We start from the raw sequence: 22,976 nt of genomic DNA, 5'->3' as shown, positions 1-22,976 counted from the left end.
ATCAAGCAGCAACTTTTGAGTTTTGTTGGTGTGGTAAGATAAACAATAAAGCTACAGTATCAACTTTTTAGTTGTACCGAATGGAAACTACAAACCAATTCTCTAGCAGTAACCCACTTATTTGTCAAAGCCCAAAGTCAGAATTTTAATTATTTTCTCCACATCTGCCCATCCCCCTATCGAATGGGCAGCTTACAACATCATAAAAACAAGAATATAAAAAATGTTAAAAAAAAATTAAACACATTAAAATTAACAGAAATTGGGTAACTGGGACCCCGTACACGAATGGGATGGAGGTATGATCTTCTTAGTCCACTCACTACACATCTCAAGTGTGGGATGTCCACACTGGGGCCCCAAACCAATTGGCAGAAGCAGGTTTTAAGGCCTGTTTGGAAGGCCATGTGGGTGGGGCAGATTTTTTTTTATTTTTTATTTATTTATTTATTTTAATCCCATTTATATCCCGCCCTTCTCCGAAGACTCAGGGCGGCTTACAATCTAAAGCACAAATCAATGTGCTTAGCAATAGCCTTCATTCTATGTATATGCCTGCTTATTAGGGCTTCCCCCCCCCCCAAGCAGCATTATTACAAAGTCAGCTTATTGCCCCCAACAATCTGGGTCCTCATTTTACCTACCTCGGAAGGATGGAAGGCTGAGTCAACCTTGAGCCTGGTGGGATGCGAACCTGCACTAATTGCAGGCAGCTGGTGTTACTTAAGGAGGCATTAGCCCACTGCTCCACGATGTTCCAAAGAGTGGAAGCCACCACAGAAAAGGATCATCTCCTGGACCCCACTAGAGTTTATTGACCAGGAGGGTCTGCAGCATGGAGACCCTTCTGCTGGAGCGAGTGTGGCAGGCCACTTTCCTTGAGGTGAGATGATTCCTCAAGTAGCCTCCTTTCATCCACAAAGAGCTTTAAATATGATAACCAACACCTTGAACTGGATCCAGAAGCAAACAACCATCAGCACAGCTCATGCAACAGAGATGTCATATGGGCCCCTAAGACTGTCCTCGCAGCTGTGTTGTATGCCAGCTGTAACTTCTGAGTACTTTTCAAGGGTACTTGAACTTCAAGAGACCACACAATAAACTTTGGACTCTCCAAGGCCCAATCAACTGGTTGTCTACAATCTGATTGGCCAAAGATGCTCACTTTGGGAGTGGGTGATTGAGCAGGCAGCTTTCATGGTCCCCCAGTTGGTTGTCTTTTTACCTGCTACTGCCTGCTTTGGGGGAAGGAAATTTTTCTGGGGTCCAGTGCAGCCTCCTATGTTGCAGTCCCCCCTTAAATTGGCTTTGTTTTGATAGATAGACATGCCTTTGAACAATGCAAAGGATTATACCTATCCTCTTTTTTGCCCCCTTCTTTTTTTTGAGAATGCTGGGTGGAGTCATTCTTGGAAATAAAGAAGGTGCAAGAAGCTTGCCAACCAATCACATTAAAGGAAATAAATCATTTCTTTGTTAAGGAGGAGCATGGACCAGCATCAAGCGATTGAAATGCAGGAACGCTGGTGTCCATGGGCAGGATGCCAAGGACCAGGAGGTCCTTCTCTGTGGGCGCGCCAGATTTATGGAATCGGTTGCCGGTTGAGCTCCGGATGGCGCCCGACCTTCGCTCCTTCTGACGCGATCTGAAGACTCACTTGTTCGAACAAGCCGGCCTGGCCTGATGGGGGATGGGTTGGGATTTTATTGTTGTTTTAAATATATCTATTTATTGTTTTAGCTTGGGCATTGTGTTTAATTCTTTTTTAACTTTTGTATCTTTGTATTTTTATATGTTTGCCCTGTTCACCGCCCTGAGTCCTTCGGGAGAAGGGCGGTATACAAATAAAATAATAATAATAATAATAATAATAATAATAATAATAATAATAATAATAATAATAATAATAATAATAATAATAATAATAATTATTATTATTATTATTATTATTATTATTATTATTATTATTATTATTATCTTCTCTTTCATCTCTTTGCTTCAACCCACTTGGAAATTTACCTGCAGTGCCCTCAATATATGTTACTAATTAATCCCAGGTTGGAAAATGAAAGGGAATGTGCTGCCTCCAATTTCTTGCAGAAGGGCATGTTGACTTGGCTTATGTCATTGATGGATTTGAATTTGCCATAGTTTTGACAGGCCCCAATGTGCCTTGAACTAGCATACAATGGGATCGAGCCATCTGGCTGGTTTTCAGCTTGGACAGCAGGAAAACACCAAGACATGGTCCCTTCTCTTGTTCATTTTAATTACTGAAATCAGCAAGAGGCAGATATCTATTTCAGGGTGGTACAACGTCACGTGGGGAAGTTTTTCTTCCATTTCAGGGAGCCTTGAATGACAATTATTGTTTAGATCAGTTCCATTTGGGAACCGATCCAGTTTCAGGCCCTGCTTTGGGATGGACACAGTTTGTGTGGCCCAGGAAAAAAAATGTTTCTGCAATAAATTATGGAAAGGAAAATTGCAAATGGGGTGGTGATCCTTCAAAATTTGGCCTACAAAGTAGCTGAAAAAATAGCCGCTCACCTTTGCTTTAATTGAATTAGGACTATGTGGTTAAAAAGGGTACAATTATAATAATAATGCCTCAAAAAGATGGCAGCAGCTGGTCTTTGACTTTGGGCGATTTATTTAAGGATGATCAAAGTTAAGAGTGGCACAGGAAAAAAAAAAGCTGGTTACAGGTGGAACTGACTTATGACTGGTCCTTGCACTTAAAACTGTCACAGCAACCCTATAGTCCCACATGTTCAAAATTTGGGCGCCTGGCAACAGCCATGTATTCACAAACCTTATAGCATCCCAGAGACATTTGATCGCCATTTGAACTCTTCCCAGGGGCCTTCTGACAAGCAAAGTCAAGGTGGGAAACTGGGCTTCCTTGACTTTGTGATGTGCTTAACGACCATAGCAAACATGTGATAAAAATGAGTGTGACTCACTTAATGACTGCATCATTTGGTGACCAACCTTTTTTGTGGTCCTAAGTTGAGGACTACCTGTATTTGGGCTTAGAAAATAATTAGGGATGGCCTGGTTAATATTTGGATGGGAGACCACTAAGAAACAAGAGGCTGGTAAGATAGATGCTGAAAAAATATTTCAGAAAACCTATCTTAACTCTCGGCAAGCAACCTGAAGTGATGTGTCCTTAAAATCACCAGGAGGGCTCATACAACTTCAAGGAAATGTATCCCATTTAATAAAGTTACACAAATAACCATATCAATATTTTATCTCCATGAGAAGTGGATATTGGAAGAGGTTCGATGGATTAGGGGGGATTAAAGTTAAGGCATATGATAACTTTATAGTTATCTTGTAAATGCAAAAATGACGATGAGATTGTAACTTGTAACTGTGAGAGGGGAAAAAAGCAATTCAATTGATTTCAGAAAAATATCGATAGCAGGGAACCCCAACAGAGAAAAGCTAAAGTTTTGAGGATTTGGTATCTCTTCAGGGGCGATTACAATGGAAATCTAAGTAAGAGCTGGGAATGCATGTAATTTATAACAGAGGTAGGGCTTCTTACCCTGGCTATGTATGGAAAAAGTTATTGAGCATTAAAAAAAGTTATTGAGTATTAAAAAGAGGCCTAGCATGTACTCTGATACTTTCATTCTTCCAAAGCCTCTGATCTAACTGGAGATTCCGTGGAGCTGCTGATTTTATGGCAAAACTTCTGCAAAATTTATGGTACTCTTTGCCCTGCTTGACTCAAGGCGAAACTGGACGTGCCTGTCACCAGGGCTAGAATTCCATATATAGTCCCTACACTCACACGTAAGGGGAGGGGGAGATCTCCAGCGAAGACCACATTTGCAGCCAGAATCTAGCCCTACTAATAACCCTAACCCTATGGATCTCCTGCCAATCCACAGGGCAAGATTCCTAGTTTATGTGACGACCACTCAGAAGAAACCCACGGGGCGTTCGTTATTAGGTCTGTTGTACTGGCCCTATTGCGTGGACCTGCTTTCCCTCTAGTCCATTTTCCGAGTTTTTAACACGACGGCTCGAATGAACTATAACTCTCTCTCTCTTTCTCTCTCTCGCCGCTAACCCCCAAGGCAGAACGCATTGGGTTAAAAAGTTAAGGCTCTACTAGTTCGTGTCTCGGCTGGTCTTGCGAACTCGACCCGAGACGGCAGGCTGAACGAAGGAAAGCCGCCGTCCGCCCTTCTGCGCGCATCTCGCTTCTCAGTTTTGCAAGAAGTTGAGTGAAGGAGAATGGAAAAAGGGCAGTCTCGTGTCCGGGTATATATCGTAGGGTGGTGTCCGCCGTGTCGCCCCCTCCCTCCCTCCCTCCCTCCCTCCCTGGCCTGCCTCTCTCCCTCCTTCCTTCCTTCCTTCCTTCCCTCCCTCCTCCCGTTCCTTCCCAGCTGATTACTCTTCCCCCCCCCATCCTTTCCCACAGTAGCTTCTAATCCAGACTGTATGGTATGTGGGCTGGTCACAAATCCCATGTGGTCCGACATCATTGACATGGCGGAATCCCCCTCCGAACCCGCCTGGTAGTTAATCCAGCTCGCTCACTCTCTCTCCAGCCAGGCGGGGATTTATCGGACTGCCGGTCGCCTCCCTCCCGCCGAAGGACAGACAGGGCACATTTCTCCTCGCTCGCAACCCCGTTTCCAGCCCCAAGGTAAGCCCTTCGCAGCCCGCCGTCTTCTCCGTGCCTGGAAAGCTGGAAAGAGAGAGAGAGAGAGAGAGAGAGAGAGAGAGAGAGAGAGAGAGAGAGAGAGAGAGAGAGGAGAAGAGGCGGTTTTGGGGGGTGGGGGGGGGAAATGCCCTGCGTGAAAACGGATTTCTCTCTACCGCTCTTCTTCTCCCCCCCCCACGACCCTACTTCGCGGTCCTTGGAAAAAGCAAGCGAGACGCTTCTGATTTGCAAGAATAAAAAGCGTCCCAGTTTCTGCGCGGGGTTTGCAAAAAGGCAGAAAGCTTCTCAGCCTCCCCGCTTTTCCAAAGTGTATATACGTGTGTCTCTCTCTGTGTGTGTTTTGGGGCGGGGGTGTCGCGTCGTTTTTGGTTTTTTGTTTTTTCCCCCTTCCCCTCTTCCCGATCCGGGTTCCTTTTTGTTTTTCAGAGTACGAAAATCTTCCGAGTGGGAATCGGGATTATTTTATTTATTTATTTATTTTTTCGGGGGTGGGGGGTGGGGGTGGCGGGAAGAGAGCAGGGAGAAGTGAATATATCGTAGTAGTCTAAACTGGGAGAAGAGCTGGAAAGTTGAATTGGGGGATCCCCCCGTGGGAGGTGAAGCCCGAAGTTAGTGGTTGGTTGTTGTTTTTTTAGTTGTCCCATTATTATTATTATTATTTCCTGGAGATACCCCTGGCGGTGCCTTTGAAATCTGCCCGGTCCGTTTCTTTCCCCGCGTTTCATACTTTCCTGCTTACTCTTATTACTCAGCCCCGAGCGCCTTGATTCTTCCCCACTGCTTTAATTATTATTATTTTTTTTTAAGGGGAAACGGGGAGAGAAGGGAGGAAGAGGGGGGGAGAAAGAGAAAGATCTCGTTTTTAAAGAAGCGAAGGGAAAAGAACGGGCAAAAGAAAAAAGAAAAAAAAAACCTCGGCTCGATTGGAGCAGGATCGGTCCATTTCTCGGGCTGCCTCGGCCGGGGGTGGGTGGGTGGGAGGAGGAGGAGAAGAAGAAGAAGAAGGGATCGGCGCAGTTTCCGCTCGGAGCCAGCCGAAGTTGGGCCGGGGTTGGGCGAGGGAAGAGGGCCGAGGGCCGAGGCGGAGGGTCAGAGGCGAAGGGGGTGGGTGCGCTGGGTCTAACCCTGAGGGCTGCGGAGGGAAGCGGGGCGGAAGGGAGGGGACGGCTTGCTTGCGCCTGGCGGGGCTCTTGCTGGAAGGAAACCCGCGTAGAGGGCTGAAACCGGCGGGGAGGGCTTTCCTCAGCGCTGGGCGGGTGCGGAGAGTCACGCTCCATCCTATCCTAGCAATCCAGCGAGACTCCGCTCGGCTTTCCCGGGAGGGGGAGGGAGAGGGGGAGGGGGGGCTGGAGCCTTTCTAAACCGCGGTGGTCAAGCAAGGGCTCCCCCACCCCGCTCCTCCGTCAGACCCCGGTTTACCTCCTTCCCACCCCCACCCCCCAAAAAAGAAAAAGGCAGTGCCAGGTCAGGGGCCAGGCGAGTTCTCTCTGCCTCTCGCGCGAGCGTATGCCCGGGAAAGCGGAGCATGGGCTTTGTCGTCCCCATGCCTCCTTCCCACCAATCCGCCCGCCGCCGCCACCCACCCTCTTCCTCCCTCGCCCACGGGTGTGTAGGTAAGGGCAGAGTCAGCCGACCGGGATGAACGAATGAAGCCGTGTGTGTGTGTGTGTGTGTGTGTGTGTGTGTGTGCTTCGGGCGGGGAGGGGTCTTGTCCACCCTGCCAAATGCCGCGCAACGTCTCTCCCCCTCCTCCTCCTCCTCGCCTGGACGGCGAGGAAGGAGGTCTGTCATTCAGGTGGAGGCGATGCAGCCAGCGCTCCTCCCTGCGGTGGCGAGAAAGCTGGAGGGTTAAAAAGAAAGAAAGAAAGAAAGAAAAAATCTTTCCTCCCCCCCCCGCCCCATTCCCCCCCCCTTTTGGCAAAATGTCTCTGTCTAGGGACACGTTGGAGAAAGCGATGGAAAGACGCAGGCCGGCCAGTCCGTCCTCCAGGGCTCCTCCCGTTCTCGCTGACGCCAAAAGTGAGGAAAGATTTCTGGAAACTTTTGATTTCCTTTGCCAAACGTACAGTCTCTCCCCCCCTCCCCCAAAATAACACATTGGCAGGAAAAGGAATGCTGGCTGATATTATTATTATTATTATTATTATTATTATTATTATTATTATTATTATTATTATTATTATTATTATTATTATTATTTTGGTTGGTCAGCCTGATGTTCAGACTGGATTTGGCATTTTTCACCTATCCAGTCCTTCCCGAGGACCTGGGACAAGCAGGCATGTTGTGCTTTGATGGCCTTCACACTTACATCTTTGCAGAATGTGTTCCAAGGCTGCCTTTTTGCAATTGACTGATGGTGATTTTGTTAATGTCAATGGTGTTCCAGCGATGCTCCAGATGTTATTGATATTATTCTACTTTCCTAAGCCCAGTCTTTTCATTCTCCCTCCCCTTTTAAAGGCTGAACCTTATTAGCAAAATAGGGGGTGCGTGTTTCTGTGACTTGCATCTGTAATTCCAGTCAAAGAGGAATACATTCTATTGAGAGGAGCACTTTTTTCTCTGTAGCTGCAACCTATCTTCCCTTCTTAAGCCTTCCCACCCCCCCCCCACATCCCTACCCCCATTTTGATGGCTGATTCAGAGGAATAGCCTGGAATAGTTGGAAAGGGTAGACTCTCCTAGAGGTTTTTGTGGGGAGAGGAAGAATCCTCAGCAGATGGGTGTTTGTGTTGAAATCCAGAGAAATGGATTTTTTCTAGTTTCAACCTGTGTCATTTGGGGTGGGGGTGGGGGTGGCCATGTCCACCAGATACAGAGCTGCAGATAGCCAGAATTGATCCTGCAACCTTCCGTTGTCTCCCACTGACTCAGCTCCACTTAAAAAAATATTCCTCAGCTTGGATTTTGGAAGGAGGTGGCATCAGTATGCTGATGGCATTTTGCTTGCCTTGTGTTTGGCCCGGAATCAGTGTCTGAGATCAGTAAGGGGTTGGGAAGGAGCCAGTCAACTAGCTGAGCTGATTGTGCAGTCAAATGGTGTCAGTCTGTTCTCCTTTCCTCCTGAATGCATTTTCTTCAACCGGATGCCCTCTTGATGTGTTGGATTAGAATTTGCCTCAACTGATGTGATCAACTAGTGATCTGGAGATACAGGTCTTTGATACGGTTTTGGTAACTTCTGCAAATGTGCTGCCTACGACTTCTGGTTTGTGGTTTGGTGATCTCTGTGTTTTCTTGCAGATATTTCATTACCAAACTAGGTAACATCAAACTAGGAAATGGTTTGGTAATGAAATGTCTGCAAGAAGACAACTGAACGCCGAGAGCACCAAGGATCCCACAGTTCAACTGTGAGCTACAAATATTCGCTTCTCTTGGTCAGCCTGCTATGCCCTTTTGGATGGAGTAATCAGAATAGGGAGCCAGATGTTGCTGAATCTTTTCCAGGGATGAGGGATGCTGGGAAACGTAGTTGAGGAACATTGAGAAGGCCACAAGTTCTCATTCTTGGATTGGACCCTAGTGATGTGAAGCTGGCTTTGTTATAAACTTGACTTATTTCAAAGTAAGGCCTCCAACTTAACTATTGATACTTATTCAAAGAACTGCATGGCTTTAATGTCTTATGTGTGGGTGGTCATGGGCGGTGGGGGATGTATTCCGTATTTATTTTTGTGTAAAAGACTGAAATTTCTGTGCTCCATTGAATGATCTTTTAACAGCATTTGCAAGCAATTAGAATCTTAAAGTGCCTATGCCTTTCTGGATAGTCCTGCCAGCATTCTGTGCATATTATTTCTAAAGTATCTGTCCTAGCTTCCTTTTCTGCCAATTCATACAAGCAGTTCTCGACTTATGACCACAGTTGAGCCCAAAATTTCTGTTGCTAAGTGAGATAGAAGTTAAGTGAATTTTGCCCCATTTTATGACCTTTCTTGCCACTGTTGTTAAGTGAATCACTGCAGTTGTTAAGTTAGTAACATGGTTGTTAAATGAATCTGGCTCCCCCATTGACTTTGCTTGTCAGAGAGTCATAAAAAAAGGGATTCACATGATCCCGGGACACTACAACTGTCATAAGTATGAGTCAGTTGCCAAGCATTTGAATTTTGACCATGTGACCTTTCATAAGTCACTTTTTTCAGTGCTGTTATAACTTTGAATGGTCATGAAACAAACTGGTAAGTTGAAGATTACCTGTACTTTCATAGAAATGCATTTGCAATTACAGTGCAAGAGTGTTCAAATCCAATTGTTCAGGCTGTATTCCCATGATCTACCCCAGCTGAATTAACTATCTTTCTCAATTTGGAAAAAAAACAACAACCTGTAAATGGATCAAAGAAGCCGGGTCTGCACATCATACTCACTCTTGCCCCCTGAATAATAATTAATGGTTTATTGAATTTATATGCAACCCAAATCCCCCTGACTGTGAGGTTTACAAATATTTAAAACAAGAAAACAAAGCAAAAAAATAAACCAAGATGGCAGAGATAACAACCCCTGATGGGAACAAGGAAAAAGAAGAAAAGGGGAGATTCAACCATTTTTGCCAAAGACCTGAATCAAGAAACAGGCATTCTCAGGACCTTTTGAAACACCTGTAGCTGGGAGCTGTTCAAATCTTGATAAGTAACTTCATTGCAGAAAAGAGGCTTCTGGGCCTATTATTTCTAAAATATCTCTTCTGTAGCCTGTTTCCTTTTCTGCCAATGCTTGAAATTAATCAAGCAATCCATGTTTTTTGAAGGTACCCATGAGATCTCTCTTTAACCTGGTTATGCGTATTGTGTACACATAGCAACCAAGGCTATTGCCTACCTTGGAATTATATGACATTATTTGCGTGTTTTAGTTGGTACCTCTATGTACCTCTTGGGTTGCTTGAGAGAAAATTTAGTAACATCAATTCATTTAACTTTTCTTCATAAACAGATAATACAGTCTCCTAGCACCTTCAATAGGGACGCGGTGGCTCAGTGGGTTAGGACGCTGAGCTTGTCGATCAGAAGGTCGGCAGTTTGGCGGGTCGAATCCCGAGTGCCGCGTAGCAGAGTGAGCGCCTGTTACTTGTCCCAGCTTCTGCCAACCTTTTTACGAAAGCACGTAAAAATGAAAGTAGAAAAATAGGGACCACTACGGTGGGAAGGTAACAGCGTTCTGTGCGCCTTTGGCGTCTAATCATGCCGGCCACATGACCACAGAGACGTCCTCGGACAAGCGCTGGCTCTTCGGCTTTCAAACGGAGATGAGCACCAGCCCCTAGAGTCGGAAACGACTAGCACGCATGTGCGGGGGAACCTTTACCTTTTTACTAGCACCTTCAAGTGCTATGTATGAATGCTATCAGATTTCTATGGATGCAGGTAGGCAGGAAAACTGCAGAATGCAAGATTGGGCAATGAATTGTACAGCCCCAGTCTTTAGCTTCAGTCGTATCTGAAAGGCATGTTTGTAATGGTTACTGTGTGTTGGAATGTATGTGGAAAAGCCTGGTTAAAATTGCAGAAATTTCTAATACTCACATGCCATTCTTTATACTTCTTACATCTACAAAGAAAAGCCTTGTACAGCTCATGTAATAAAGCACATGTTTTGGATATACATTTGCAGCCAGACAGTGTATAAGTCTGGACATGCAAATGAGCAGATTTACTTTAAGGCATCTTCCTATGTTTGTAAACGTACAACAGAAATGCATGCAGAAGCCAGACCTTGGAGATTACTATCTTTGTATTGTTTTTATATATACACTTCTGAATAAAATCCTGATGCATCTCTGATTAAAGCAGTGAAAGAAATTGTGGATTGGAGGAGCAATATAATTCCACTAATTAACCTATATGATTGTTGGCTTTATTTGTAGAAGTGGTGTAATGCTTTGTCTCACTCAGAGAGCGCATATCTGGAAATAAGCTACTATATTTGATCCTTAATTTTATTCTTTCCTCCCAATACTTAGATCATACTTTTCTCTCTATATACGTTGTTTTTTTTTTTTGAGGGAGGTCAATTTGATGAAAAAGAAAGGAAGAAAGCATTGGTGGGTCATAAAGGAATACTGTACCATATGATTATCCAATTACTGGCTTGTTATTTTTTTTAAATGTTTCTAGCAGAGTTTGTGTCTGTCCTGTCATGAAAATTAGCCCCCTTGCCATTATTTTTAAAATGGATGAACTCATTCGCTGAGGTCATTGCTGGGATAGAGATGATGAGCTGTTACTTTATAAAGTTTTCCAAGTTCCTACATGAAATATTTTTAGCCTACATTGCCTTTATAACTTTATTTCCTTTTGAGAAATTTGTTCTGTCTTGTCTAATGGGGAAAAAAAAAGCTGTCTCCTGCAGTTGAGCTTCTAATTGCAGTTTTAGAAATGTGGTTGAATTCAAATGTGGCTTGGGATGTAGACAGCTTTTATTTTAAGGATGCTGTCCAGTGGCTGGATTGGTTATTTTTCTTGCCTAGATTCTGTCTATGTTACTAGTTCTAGTTGGCTAGAATTAGTAAAACTAAACCAAATTTCTCGGCCATGATGATTTTGGTTCCATCTAATTGCCACTGTGGTAGGAATCACTAATCGGTGTCATGAATCTTATATTATGTAAAAAAAATGTAAAAAACCAAGACTTTAGTTAAAAAACGGAAGCCATATAAAAACCTTTCTTTCAAAAATAAATATATCCAGACCTTCATAAAGTGACCTTTGAATTGTTTTTCCAGGAAACCCTAGGTCTTCTTGGAAATTTATCAGCTGAACAGTGAGAATATTCCCTTAAAACTGTCTTGTCTAGTGCTGCTGATATTCTCCTGGAATGTGCAGTTACAATGAGGATTGGCCTAAGATATTTGGAGGCCTCCAGCAGAATAGTAAATCACCCCTCATCCCCCACCTTCACAATCCACACCAGGTGCACAAATATCTGTGGCTAGTAAAATTAGTTTGGCATCAGAGGCAGAAGATTTTTTCTGCTTCTCAAGCAGTAAAAAAATGCATCATTGCAAATTCAATATCTGTCCCTTGTCATTGCAAAGGAATGGTATTGGTCAAAAGGTGTGACCAGAGAACTGCTTCTGAAAAAGCATAGCTTTTGCAGTGATTTATGCAGTTGGAAGGCAGAGTTAAACATGTCATCAGTTTAGAGTATGTTGCCATAAACAATTTAGTCCAGCCCTCTTTACATTCTCTTGAATTTTATCAGGCACTGACTTGAGCTATAATAGTAACTTAACCTATATCATCACAATCCTTTGTGTGTGACAGTTTAGGGCTGATTAGCAATTGCTCAGGGATCCTTGGAAAACAAGCTGATGGGGTAAGGATTCAGTGAAGATGGAAAATGAGAAAACACTTGCCAGTTTTCAACTTAAGTACTGGTAGCTACTCTCATTGTTCTCAGGAGAAAGCTATATTTTATAGATATACAGCAAAGTTGTTGGGATAGTAAGGTTTTTTTTGGCCCGTAGTCATATTGCAATGTCTTTATTCTATAGTTTTGGTGGGCTTCATCTAAAAGGGTTCTAAGATGTGAGGGATACTACTGGAATTGATATAGCCTTGTTGATAAAAAGTCAAAAGTATTTGCTTGGAAGGTCAACAGATTTTCTCCCTAAATAATTACTTTTGAAGTAAGCAGGATGCTGTACATTCTCTCCTCTGTCTGTGGATTTCACCCAGTGAGACAGAGATGATAGCATTCTTGCTTCCTTCTTCATTGGCAACCATCTTCTTTATATGAAGGGCAATGAGAAGTAGAATCAGAAATTCACAGTTAACTCACCATGACCAGCTCGACACAGGCAATTCACTGCAGGACAACTTGCTGTGTCCAACTCACCGCAGGACAATTTAACAATTCAATTTAGTTATTTAAAATAATTAAAGCATTATTTCAATTTTTGTCATCCACATTTTATTATGTCCTTCCTTTTGCATCCTTACTGTAATGATTCTATACCACCATTTCTTCGATATTAGTGTAACTCTTGTTTCACAGCAAGTTGGCCATGGTGAGTTGGCTGCAACAAATTGGCCACAGTGAGTTGTCCTAGACCCATGAGAAGAAGACCATGTCAGCACATTTTCATCTTGCTCCTTCTTGAATTTGCATAATTTCTTAGCAACTAAATAGGACTAGAAGATCTAAGCATATTTTCTGGGGACAAAGCTGTTAGGAAAGCTATTCTGGGATCAGTTCATAGAGATGTGTAGTTGTTGAGCTTCATTCAACTTGTTTGAGCTGTAGTGATGGAGAAGGCTCCTGTGCATTCCTTGGAGAGCAAAGATGACAAGCAAGCACTGGAGCCTATGAAACCAGATATACTGCTTGAAGGTAAAATCACAAAATTCTGCTTTATTGATTTTTGGCCATGTCATGTGCTCACAGACATTGAAAAAGGCAGTTATGCTTGGAATGGTCAGTGGTAAAAGGGAACAAGGTTGCCAAAAAAGTGGTGCCAAATCATAAAATAAGTAAAAGAAGCTGTAAAAGATCAGAGAATATGGGGAGAGCTGGGCCACAGAATTGCTGAGAATCAGACACAGTTCAATGGATAACATTATCATCACTTGTTGAGCCTATCAAGAATCCTTGATCTTTCTGCCAGTTCTGTCTTTTTACCATTCTGTTCCAGCTTCTGCTTCCCCTTACCTTGTCACAGTCAAATTTGATTCCCTACTTTTCATTTCTGTTCCTTTACAGTATAGGGACACTATCTCCATCTCCATCACCTTCATCCTTTCCTTCTCTATCATGTCCATTTCCATCTCTGTCTCCATCTCCCATCATCTCCATATTCTCCATTTTCATCAACTCTGTCTCCATCTGTATCTCCATAATTTCCATCTCTGCCTCTGTTCTCATTATCTTCCTCTGTTTCTTCTGGAAGGAGGGTGGCTAATAATAAGAATGTGTATATTTTTGTGCATGGGTATATGTGAGAGTGGTTTATGTGTAAGAAGCTATATTTTACATGTTCATCCAGTTGAATGCAAGAATAAATAGGGTTTATTTTACAAAGAATTTTAATCCTTCAATATTGATGGTGATGGTGTCATACTATTGCCCATTTTTTGAAGGGTAGTATTTGACTATAAATGCATACACATGTACATATACACATAAAAGTGTGTCATCTGCACATATTTGTTAAAGGTAAAGGTTTCCCCGCACATGCGTGCTAGTCGTTTCCGACTCTAGGGGCCGGTGCTTATCTCCGTTTCAAAGCCGAAGAGCCAGCGCTTGTCCGAGGACGTCTCCGTGATCATGTGGCCGGCATTGTATTTTTATTTATTTTAATTCCATTTATATCCCACCCTTCTCTGAAGACTCAGGGTGGCTTACAAGCTTAGCAGTAGCCTTCATTCTATGTATATGCCTGCTTATTAGGGCTTTCACACACCCCCAAGCGGCATTATTACAAAGTCAGCTTAATTGCCCCCAACAATCTGGGTCCTCATTTTACCTACCTCGGAAGGCTGGAAGGCTGAGTCAACCTTGAGCCTGGTGGGATGTGAATGACTAGACACCAAAGGCATGACTAGGCACCAAAGGCACACAGAACGCTGTTACCTTCCCACCGTAGAGGTCCCTATTTTTCTACTTGCATTTTTACGTGCTTTCGAACTGCTAGGTTGGCAGAAGCTGGGACGAGTAACAGGCGCTCACTCTGTTACGCAGCACTTGGGATTTGACCCGCCAAACTGCCAAACTTCTGATCAACAAGCTCAGCATCCTAACCCACTGAGCCACTGCGTCCCTACATATTTATTGGGGTGGGGGAAATATCTTCAGGAATAATTTCATCTTGACTTTGCAATCCCAGACTGGCAAATTAGGGAAATTAACATCTGCATGAGCTTTCCCCCCCCCCCCATAACTTTCTTGATTCAGAATTGTTTTTGTTTTTCTTTTTGGTAAATATAGTAGTACTTGTTACATTTGAGCTTCTCGCTTTTTATTTGTAAAAAGGGCAGCTTGAAGAGAAACTATACTTGTTTGTGTGGTGCTGGAGAATAAAGCAGCTGGCAGTAGGGTTTGATTTCCATCCACTTGCCACTTGCCTGTTGCTTTTCTTTGTAGGAAGAAGCTTCGTTTCCCACACATCCAACTGAGAATGCAGCAGGTCAGAGGAAAAGAGATAGATTGCTTTGTACTTCCTCTACCAATTTAATTTCTGCACTGGCTGAGAAAGGAGGAGGGCTCTAACCAGCATCAAAGTGGAGTGTGTTGGTGGGGAAAGGATAGAGTAAACTTAGTTTTCTTCACAAGCTTGCTCATTCTCTTAGAAAGAATGTCCAAATGCCAATGGCAACAGATTAATTAGCAAGCTGTTAGGATTCAATATTTTCTTGAAGAATCTTCCACTTGAAAGCCCCTGGAAATTCCGATTAATTGTATAGCAACTTTGCCCCCACGATTCTAAATTCAAGAGATGGAAATATTAAATATTGTTCTTTGCTGACTGTTGTAAAAACATCTGAAAAACCAAGACAGAGTCATTAAAGTGGTCATGACACTAAAGAGTTCACTGAGAAAGGGCTCCTTTGAACTCTTAGAAGGAATCTAAACATTGAATGAAGGAATGGCCTGCTTTTGAATTGTACAACTTATACTGCAATGCATCTTCTTCCATATCAACACACACAGCATTTCTGTATTGGTTTTTTGCCCATACAAAATGAGCAATGTGTAACGCTCATTTTCTTTCTTGTGACAATTTTTTTTTTGGAAATAGCCTAAAGTAGGCTGTAATGGGCCTGGTTAAATGGCTGGTCTATAGGGATAAATTACAGGTAGTCCTCTACCAATACACAGTTGAGCCGAAAATTTATGTTGCTAAGCAAGACACTTCATTAAGTGAGTTTTGCCCCATTTTATCACTTTTTGTGCCACAGTTGTTAAGTGAATCACTGGTGATCACATGACCCAGGGACACTGCAACCGTCATAAATATGAGTCTGAATTTTGATCACGACACTGTGGGGAACCTGCAATGGTCAAAAGTGTGAAAAACGGGTCAGCCACTTTTTTCAGTGCATTGTAGCTTTGAATTGTTACTAAGCACATGATTGTAAGTCAAGGATTACCTGTACAGAATAGAAACAAGAGCTTTTGGAGAGAGAAAAAAAAACCCACCATGAAATCATGGTATGTTTCCCAATTTCAGGGGCAAGAGAAGGAAATACATTAAGCATTATAATGATATAAATGTATATTTTCAATTTTGGCAAGTGCTTTAGTGCAGAGGTCCCCAATCCCTGACCCTGGCCAACTACCAGGCCATGGCCTATTCGGAAATGGGCCCCATGCGTGCACGCACTCAACTTACATGAGCGGTTGGCCAGCAAGCATTTGCGCATGTGTGCACGGTCCATTGCTCGTGCAAGTCAAGCTGCGTGCATGTGTGCTGGCCTGCCACTAGTGCAAGAGCTACTTGCTTGCAGACATACATGCACCAGCCACCACTTGTGAGGTCCAGTTGGCCTTCCCCCCCCCCCACCAGCCAGCCAGGCTGCCAAGCCCAAAGGTTGGGAACCCCTCTTTACTGAGCAAAAAGGGCTATTTGGTTGGAAGTTATGTTTGTAATCCAAACACAAATGAGCAGCAGTCATGTTCAAATACCATTGTACGTCTTTCCTTTCACACACTAGCTGGCTGTTTCAAGCCAATCTAACCAATGTGTTTTGGGGATCCTGGGAATTTTTTGTTTGTAGGATCTTACGGTTGCAAGGTAACACAATGTAAAATTCCTTCTTCCCAGCAGACGGCTCATGTATCAAAAGAGTTTTGTCACTGCAGTCTCTCCCCACGGCCCAAAGCTATGTGGAACAAGGACAGCTTTACAAACCAAAAGGGAAACAGGAGTTGATGGATGTGCAATCAAAACAGGCCATCTACAGGCTGGAATCTTTGTCTGTTTGAAAGATAAAAGACTTTCAACAGTTTTTCTTCCCTCCCCCCACATAATAAGTAAATAATGGCTCCTCCTCCAAGTTGAGGTCAACTTTTGGTGATTCTACAACAATGTCCATGTTTCTGACTTAAAAATGGTAAAAACTCCTTTGAGATAAGCTTGATTTCTGGTGATTACAGCTATTCCATAGCTGAGAGTTGCTTTAGATTGTGGTGGATACAAGTGGAATAAATAAGTAGAATAAATAATGTCCATGTCGCTTTTTTGACAATATGAAAGTGGCCTGTTGCCTTTGGGATTTCTTTTGACTCCCTGGGATGGTTTACAACCTGCGGTTTTTAAAAGGCCTCCTGTCCAAGTAGTAATCTGGTCTAGCCTTGTTTAGCTTTTGATATACATCAGCTTCAGTTTGTTGTTGTTAGTTGCGAAGTTGTGTCCAACCCATCGCGATCTCATGGACAACGTTCCTCCAGGCCTTCCTATCAGCTTCAGTTAGTTGCTTATAAAGAAATAAAACTGTTGCCTGGGCCTACAGGTAGTCCTTGACTTATGACTCGTAGTGGAGCCTGCACATTACATTCGTAAGTCATGATGGGTGTATTGTGGGTCACCCTTGTCCTATTTTGCAATGGTTATTAAGTGAATGTGGTGGTTGTAAATCGAATACCATGGTCATTAAGCAAACCAGTTCTTTGCTATGGGCCAAATGTGCTGAAAACCAGACATAATGCTTTTATGATTGTGTCATAAAATATAGTCATGTGATCATAGTATGTTGCCAATGTCTGTAAATGCAGCCAGTGACCAAGCAGATGATCACAGGATGGGATCCCTAGATGTCAGAAGTATGAAAATGGGTTGTAAGTACCCCAGGGGAGATCTGTTATAACTTTGACTGGCTGCTGTTTTGACTTTTATTGGGTAAATCCAGCCATTATTACTTGCAAACCACGATCGGTGACCTGGCTGCTTTGTGGAAATGGACTTGTGTCTGGTGCATCGTCCTTTGGTTTCCAAGTGATAACCAGGAATCACAGTGGCATCGTGGCTTCTGATTTGCTTTCTATTCATCTTTGTAATGTGGCTGAAAAAGGCCCTCTTGTTTGCCTCTATGACCCCTTTATTCCTGGATGAGTCCATGTGGGATAACAAAAGATGGGCTACCATTGTAGCTTATTCAGAAACTACAGTTGGTCAACAATGCAGTGGCGCAGACAGTTTTGGAGGCCTCTAGGGTGGCACATGTAACACCACTACGTGCACTGTCTTGCTGCTGATCTGCTTCCAGTGCAATTCAAAGTGTTGGTTATTACCTTTAAAACTCTTTATTGTCATGGGTCCAGGATTTCTACAGAACCATCTTTACCTAATGGGATTAGCCCACTCCACTCATGCTGACAGAAGGGTCCAATCCAGATGCCATCAGCCAAAGAATTTTGGCTGCTGGGAGCCAGGAGAAGAGTGGTTTCCTGCCATGGTTCCTGCCCTCTGGAACATCTTGCTACAGGAGATAAGATTTCCCCTCTTTCTTTTAGCCTCCAAGGAAGACCTTGAAACCTGCCCATGCCGACTGGCATGGGGTCCTGAAGGAGAAGCTGTTGGCTGGAAGTAATCCATAAACTAACAAGAGAAGGCATCTCCAGCTCTTCCTTCCAAACCCTGGGTTTTTTTAGTTTGTTTTAATTTTTTGTGATTTTAATCAGTTTTTATATTTATAAATGTTGAATGTTTGTTTTATCTTGATGTAACTACTCAGAGTCACCTGAACTGTGAGATGGGAGACAAATACATTTGATAAATAAATAAAAAAATAAAAAACAAACAAACGAATGAATAAAAAAGATGAGAATGTAAGATAATTTCCCATAGGTCATCTCCTGCTTTCATCAGACTTCAGAAGAAGTCTTGGGACTGGCGTCATGCACTGACAAAACTGACTCAGAGGAAATTCTTGCAAGTCAAATGCTGTGGTTGGAGAGGGTGTTATCTTGAAATAAAGCCAATTATATGCAGTGTACACACTAAAGGAAGTGCTGGGTTTCTTTATTATTTAAATGCCACAGCAAGAGAGATGATCTCCAGTTCTTGCCTTCCTGTAACAGGCCCGATTGCCCCTTGCTCCAGAGTAAGCAAGTAAAGGGTTGCCATTTCAGTCTACTTAAACATAAGCCCCAAGTATGTCCCTGCCCATCTTTATGCTTAATTTCCTTTCCTTGGGAGAGAATTAGCTGATTTGGGGACACAAACATGTTCCTCTGTGATTAATGGGTTTGGATAGGTTGGTGCTGAAGCAGTAGGCGTGAGCTTAAATGGACTCCAGAAGATGGTAGAGGACAGGAAGGCCTGGAGGAACGTTGTCCATAGGGTCGCAATGGGTCGGACACGACTTTGCAGCTAACAACAACAACATAGGTTGGTGCAGGAAGGAGTTAACTTAAACAAATAGCCTCAGGATGGATGAACTGGGGTGAGCTGTGCACCATTCTTGTAAGATTCTGCCTAGGGCAGGGGTCAGCAACCTGAAACAGTGAAAGAGCCACTCGGAACCGGTTCCCTCACAAAAAGAAAAACTGGGAGCCGCAAAAAATGTGTGCGCATGTGTGTACATGTGCGCATGTGCAGAACAGGGTTTGACTGAATAGTGGAGCCAAGGCGAGATATGCACCTACCTGCATATTTGAATTGATTGAACTTTTTTAGTCCCACTTTTTTTTTTGGACTGCACATGGCAGAGGACTGGGAGCCGCAGGAGACAGCTGAAAGAGCCACATGTGGCTCCGGAGCTGCGGGTTGCAGACCTGTGGCCTAGGGAAAAGACCTCTTTGACTCCAAGCTACTGACTGAGTCTCAATATTCTACTCTTCTGAAGAAGCTTCTTGGATGAGAAGCGAAAGGTCTTCAGGGGAAAAATAAGTCCAGTTGCCTTTTGAAAAAGCACCTTTGGGACACCATGATCCCAATGACTGAGGATCTCCATAGACAATACTCTTTAACTGCTTAAAGGACTAAGAGTCTGCTAACACTTTACCTCTAAGTCTATCGGGGCTAATCATGTATACATTTATTAGATCTGTAGCCCATCTTTATTCAGGATATCAAGGAGAGCATACATGACATTTCAACAGGGATTCAAGGTGCTGGTTATCACCTATAAAGCCCTACATGGCTTGGGTCCGGGATATCTGAGGGAACACCTGCTGCCTGCATCAAATGCCCTTCGCCCAGTGCGCTCCCACAGGGAGGGTCTGCTCAGGGTCCCACCGGTAACAGATTGCCGGCAGGTGACACCCAGGCATAGGGCCTTCTCTGTGGGGGCGCCTGCCCTCTGGAACCAGCTGCCAGTGGAGCTGAGGACTGCCCCCGACCTCCGGTCATTCCGCCGGGGCCTGAAGACCTGGCTCTTTGAGCTCTCTGGCCCAGGCTGAGGAGTAATTTATTTTAATCGGGGTTTTAATTGCACAGGGTTAGTTTAATCTTTTTTAAATGGGTTTTAACTTTTGTATTGCTGGTTTTTAACTCCCTGTAAACCGCCCTGAGTCCTCAGGGAAAGGGCGGTATATAAATGTAATAAAATAAATAAAATAAATAAATAAATAAATCTCCAAACCTGGGCCCCTTTAAGACTTGTGCCTTGTGCCTCTGCATGATTGGCTGAGGAATTCTGGGAATTGAAGTCCACAAGTCTTAAAGTTACCAAGTTTGGAGACCCCTGCCTTACAATGACCACTCCATGAGATACATTGGGTGGAGGAGGAATGACTGGCCCAGAGTTATTCAGGAGCTCCTGTTGCTGAAAGGGGAGTGAAAACTGGATCTGCCAGTTCTTAGACCTTTACTTTAACCAGAATAGTACAATTTTCAAGTGGTCAGATGGGGTAGTCTCTAGTCCTGTGAAAACTTAGGTAGAAAAAACATAGCCTGGGTTTTGGCTGGATTTTGGGAATAGTTTCACTGGTAATACATAACTTGCTTTACCAGGTTAACAGAGAGAATTCCATAGTGGATGAGCACACATGGCATATTGAACACCAGACTGGTTTATAAACCACAATAGGTGAGCACAGGTGAGCTATTAGGCAAATTAGACACTGAAAAGTGTAAACTTGGCTAAAGTGTATTCTTGGCTCCTGCTGCAAGCAGGCAGTGGACTTTCTGCCTAATCCTACTTCCCAGTCCCACCGAAAGGTCAGGCATGATCCTTCATCTTCCACAGTTATTTTGAACTGCCTTGTCTCCTCTTAAACTGGTGTCCGTGTAGCAGAGTGAGCGCCTGTTACTCGTCCCAGCTTCTGCCAACCTAGCAGTTCGAAAGCACGTAAAAAATGCAAGTAGAAAAATAGGGACCACTACGGTGGGAAGGTAACAGCGTTCCGTGCGCCTTTGGTGTCTAGTCATGCCGGCCACATGACCACGGAGACGTCCTCGGACAAGTGCTGGCTCTTCGGCTTTGAAACGGAGATGAGCACTGGCCCCTAGAGTTGGAAACGACTAGCACGCATATGCGGGGGAACCTTTACTTTTACCTTAAAAAATGGCAAAGGAATGGAATGGAGGTGCTTGCTAACGGTCTCAACAGTCAGCAGTCCTCTGTTGAAGAAACCATTGGCTGAAAGAGGGAATACTTTGCCATGTGTTGCAAAATAGCACAAGTACAAATAGTCCTTGACTTGCAACAGTTCATTTAGTGACCATTCACAGTTACAACAGCACTGGGGGAAAAAGTGACTTATGACCATTTTTTACACTTACGACTCACGCGGCATCCCCCTGGTCATGTAATGATATTCAGATATTTGGGAACTGGGTCACATTTGTGACCATTGCAGTGTCCCAGGGTCACATGACCATCTTTTGACAAGCAAAGCCAATGGGAAAACTAGATTCACTTAACAGCAGTGCAACTAGGTCAACAACTGCCGTGATTCACTTAACAATTGTGGCAAGAAAAGTCATAAAACGCACTTAACAAATGTCTCACTTAGCAACAAAAATTTTGACCTCAATTATGGTGTAAGTCGAGGATTACCTGTAGTGTCATTCATGAAGTCTGGAAAGGGGAAAATATCATAGGTATCTGCTGAGGCTTAGCTCAAAGTCATCTAATAGTTAAAATGTTTCTTCTGCACTTTGTTATAATTTGATTTGCAGGAATTAGTTTTCCAGATTTGCTTCCCTTCTGGTAACAGTAGATTAAGTGGAGGCCATGTTTTTCCTGAGGTGCAGAGAGAAAAAATGATAAGAGAAACCTTCCTCAGCTATCTGGCCAGGGTCAAACCTAGATGGAAGACAGATTATTCTTGAAGACAATCGTTGCTTTCTCCACAATCCATTTAAGTCTGTCTGTTTAAGTTTCTCGACAGCGCAACAGGCTGCCACAGTGGAAACTTTTGAGATGAAATCTCTGCAGCCAGATGTGTGTTCTGGTAAAGGGCAAGCTATGAAAAAAAAGAGCAGACAGTTGAAAGTAACAAGGAATATGCATCTACACCCTGAGGCTGTGGTCCTTGGCATAAGAATAGGGGTGTTGAAAGTGTGCCTTATTATTTTCCGTCTGTGGAATGCTAAAGAAAGTTAGTGGTGTCATGAAAGTTGTTGCCCAAGGCAAGAAAGGACACCTTACTTTTCCTATTAACAGCTCCAGATGTTGTTAAAAATAGGATGGGTTCTACTCAGTCTACTGGTTTTTAAACCTTTGGAGTTTGTAAGTTTTTACTAGCTGCTGTAGTAGAATTAATTTGACTGCTTTACTCTCCACATCCATATGGTTGTCCACCCCTCTTGTCTGCCCACTTGTTAAGATATACACATGCTGAAATATCACTTGATTCCTGAAAGAAAACTCATGCAAATACTACTCATTTTACTTTTCAGGATCTGGTTTGTGCATTAACTAGATTCCTTACCAAGAAGAAAAAAGAGTGTTTCTCCCCCCTCTCCCTTGTCTCTTTCCCTCTCCATTCTTCCCTAAATGTAAAAGGACAAGAGCTTAGATGAGTATTTAAAATAGATTTGGATAGGAAACAGCAGAAGTCCAAGGACAGGAAGGAACCAGTAAAAATGGCAAACTGGTTCTTAGATCTTTCCTAGGAACCTCTTCACGGTTGGGGGAAAAAAACCCCCCCGAATGTTTTCTAAACCTACATGTTAGTTATAAAAAAAACAACCCCAAAGTCTCTTTGGAGGAATTTTTAGTGGCTGTAATGATCCCCATTGCACGGCAGCCCTACATACAGTAAGGTGAGAACGAATTCAGCCTTTCTTGAGAATAAATAAAGGCTGTGATTTTCTTTCTTTTTTTTAAAAAAAAAATTCCAGTGGGGAAAAAAATGACAGTACTTCATGTACTTTTCTCTCCC

The 22,976-nt window shown here is 43.3% G+C and overlaps 1 protein-coding gene across 1 annotated transcript in view; it reads left to right on the top strand.

Moving 5' to 3' along the window:
- The first annotated feature begins 4,594 nt into the window (after positions 1-4,594).
- FNDC3B (fibronectin type III domain containing 3B) overlaps positions 4,595-22,976 on the top strand; it is a 316,638-nt gene continuing 298,256 nt past the window's right edge. The window contains exon 1 of the mRNA XM_083363582.1: positions 4,595-4,676. The gene's annotated coding sequence lies outside the window, so the exon portion shown is untranslated. The remainder of the gene's footprint in view (positions 4,677-22,976) is intronic.

This window comes from Vipera ursinii (assembly GCF_947247035.1).
Source record: "Vipera ursinii genome assembly, chromosome: 5".
Taxonomy (NCBI): Eukaryota; Metazoa; Chordata; class Lepidosauria; order Squamata; family Viperidae; genus Vipera; species Vipera ursinii.
This window is presented reverse-complemented; position numbering and strand designations above follow the sequence as displayed.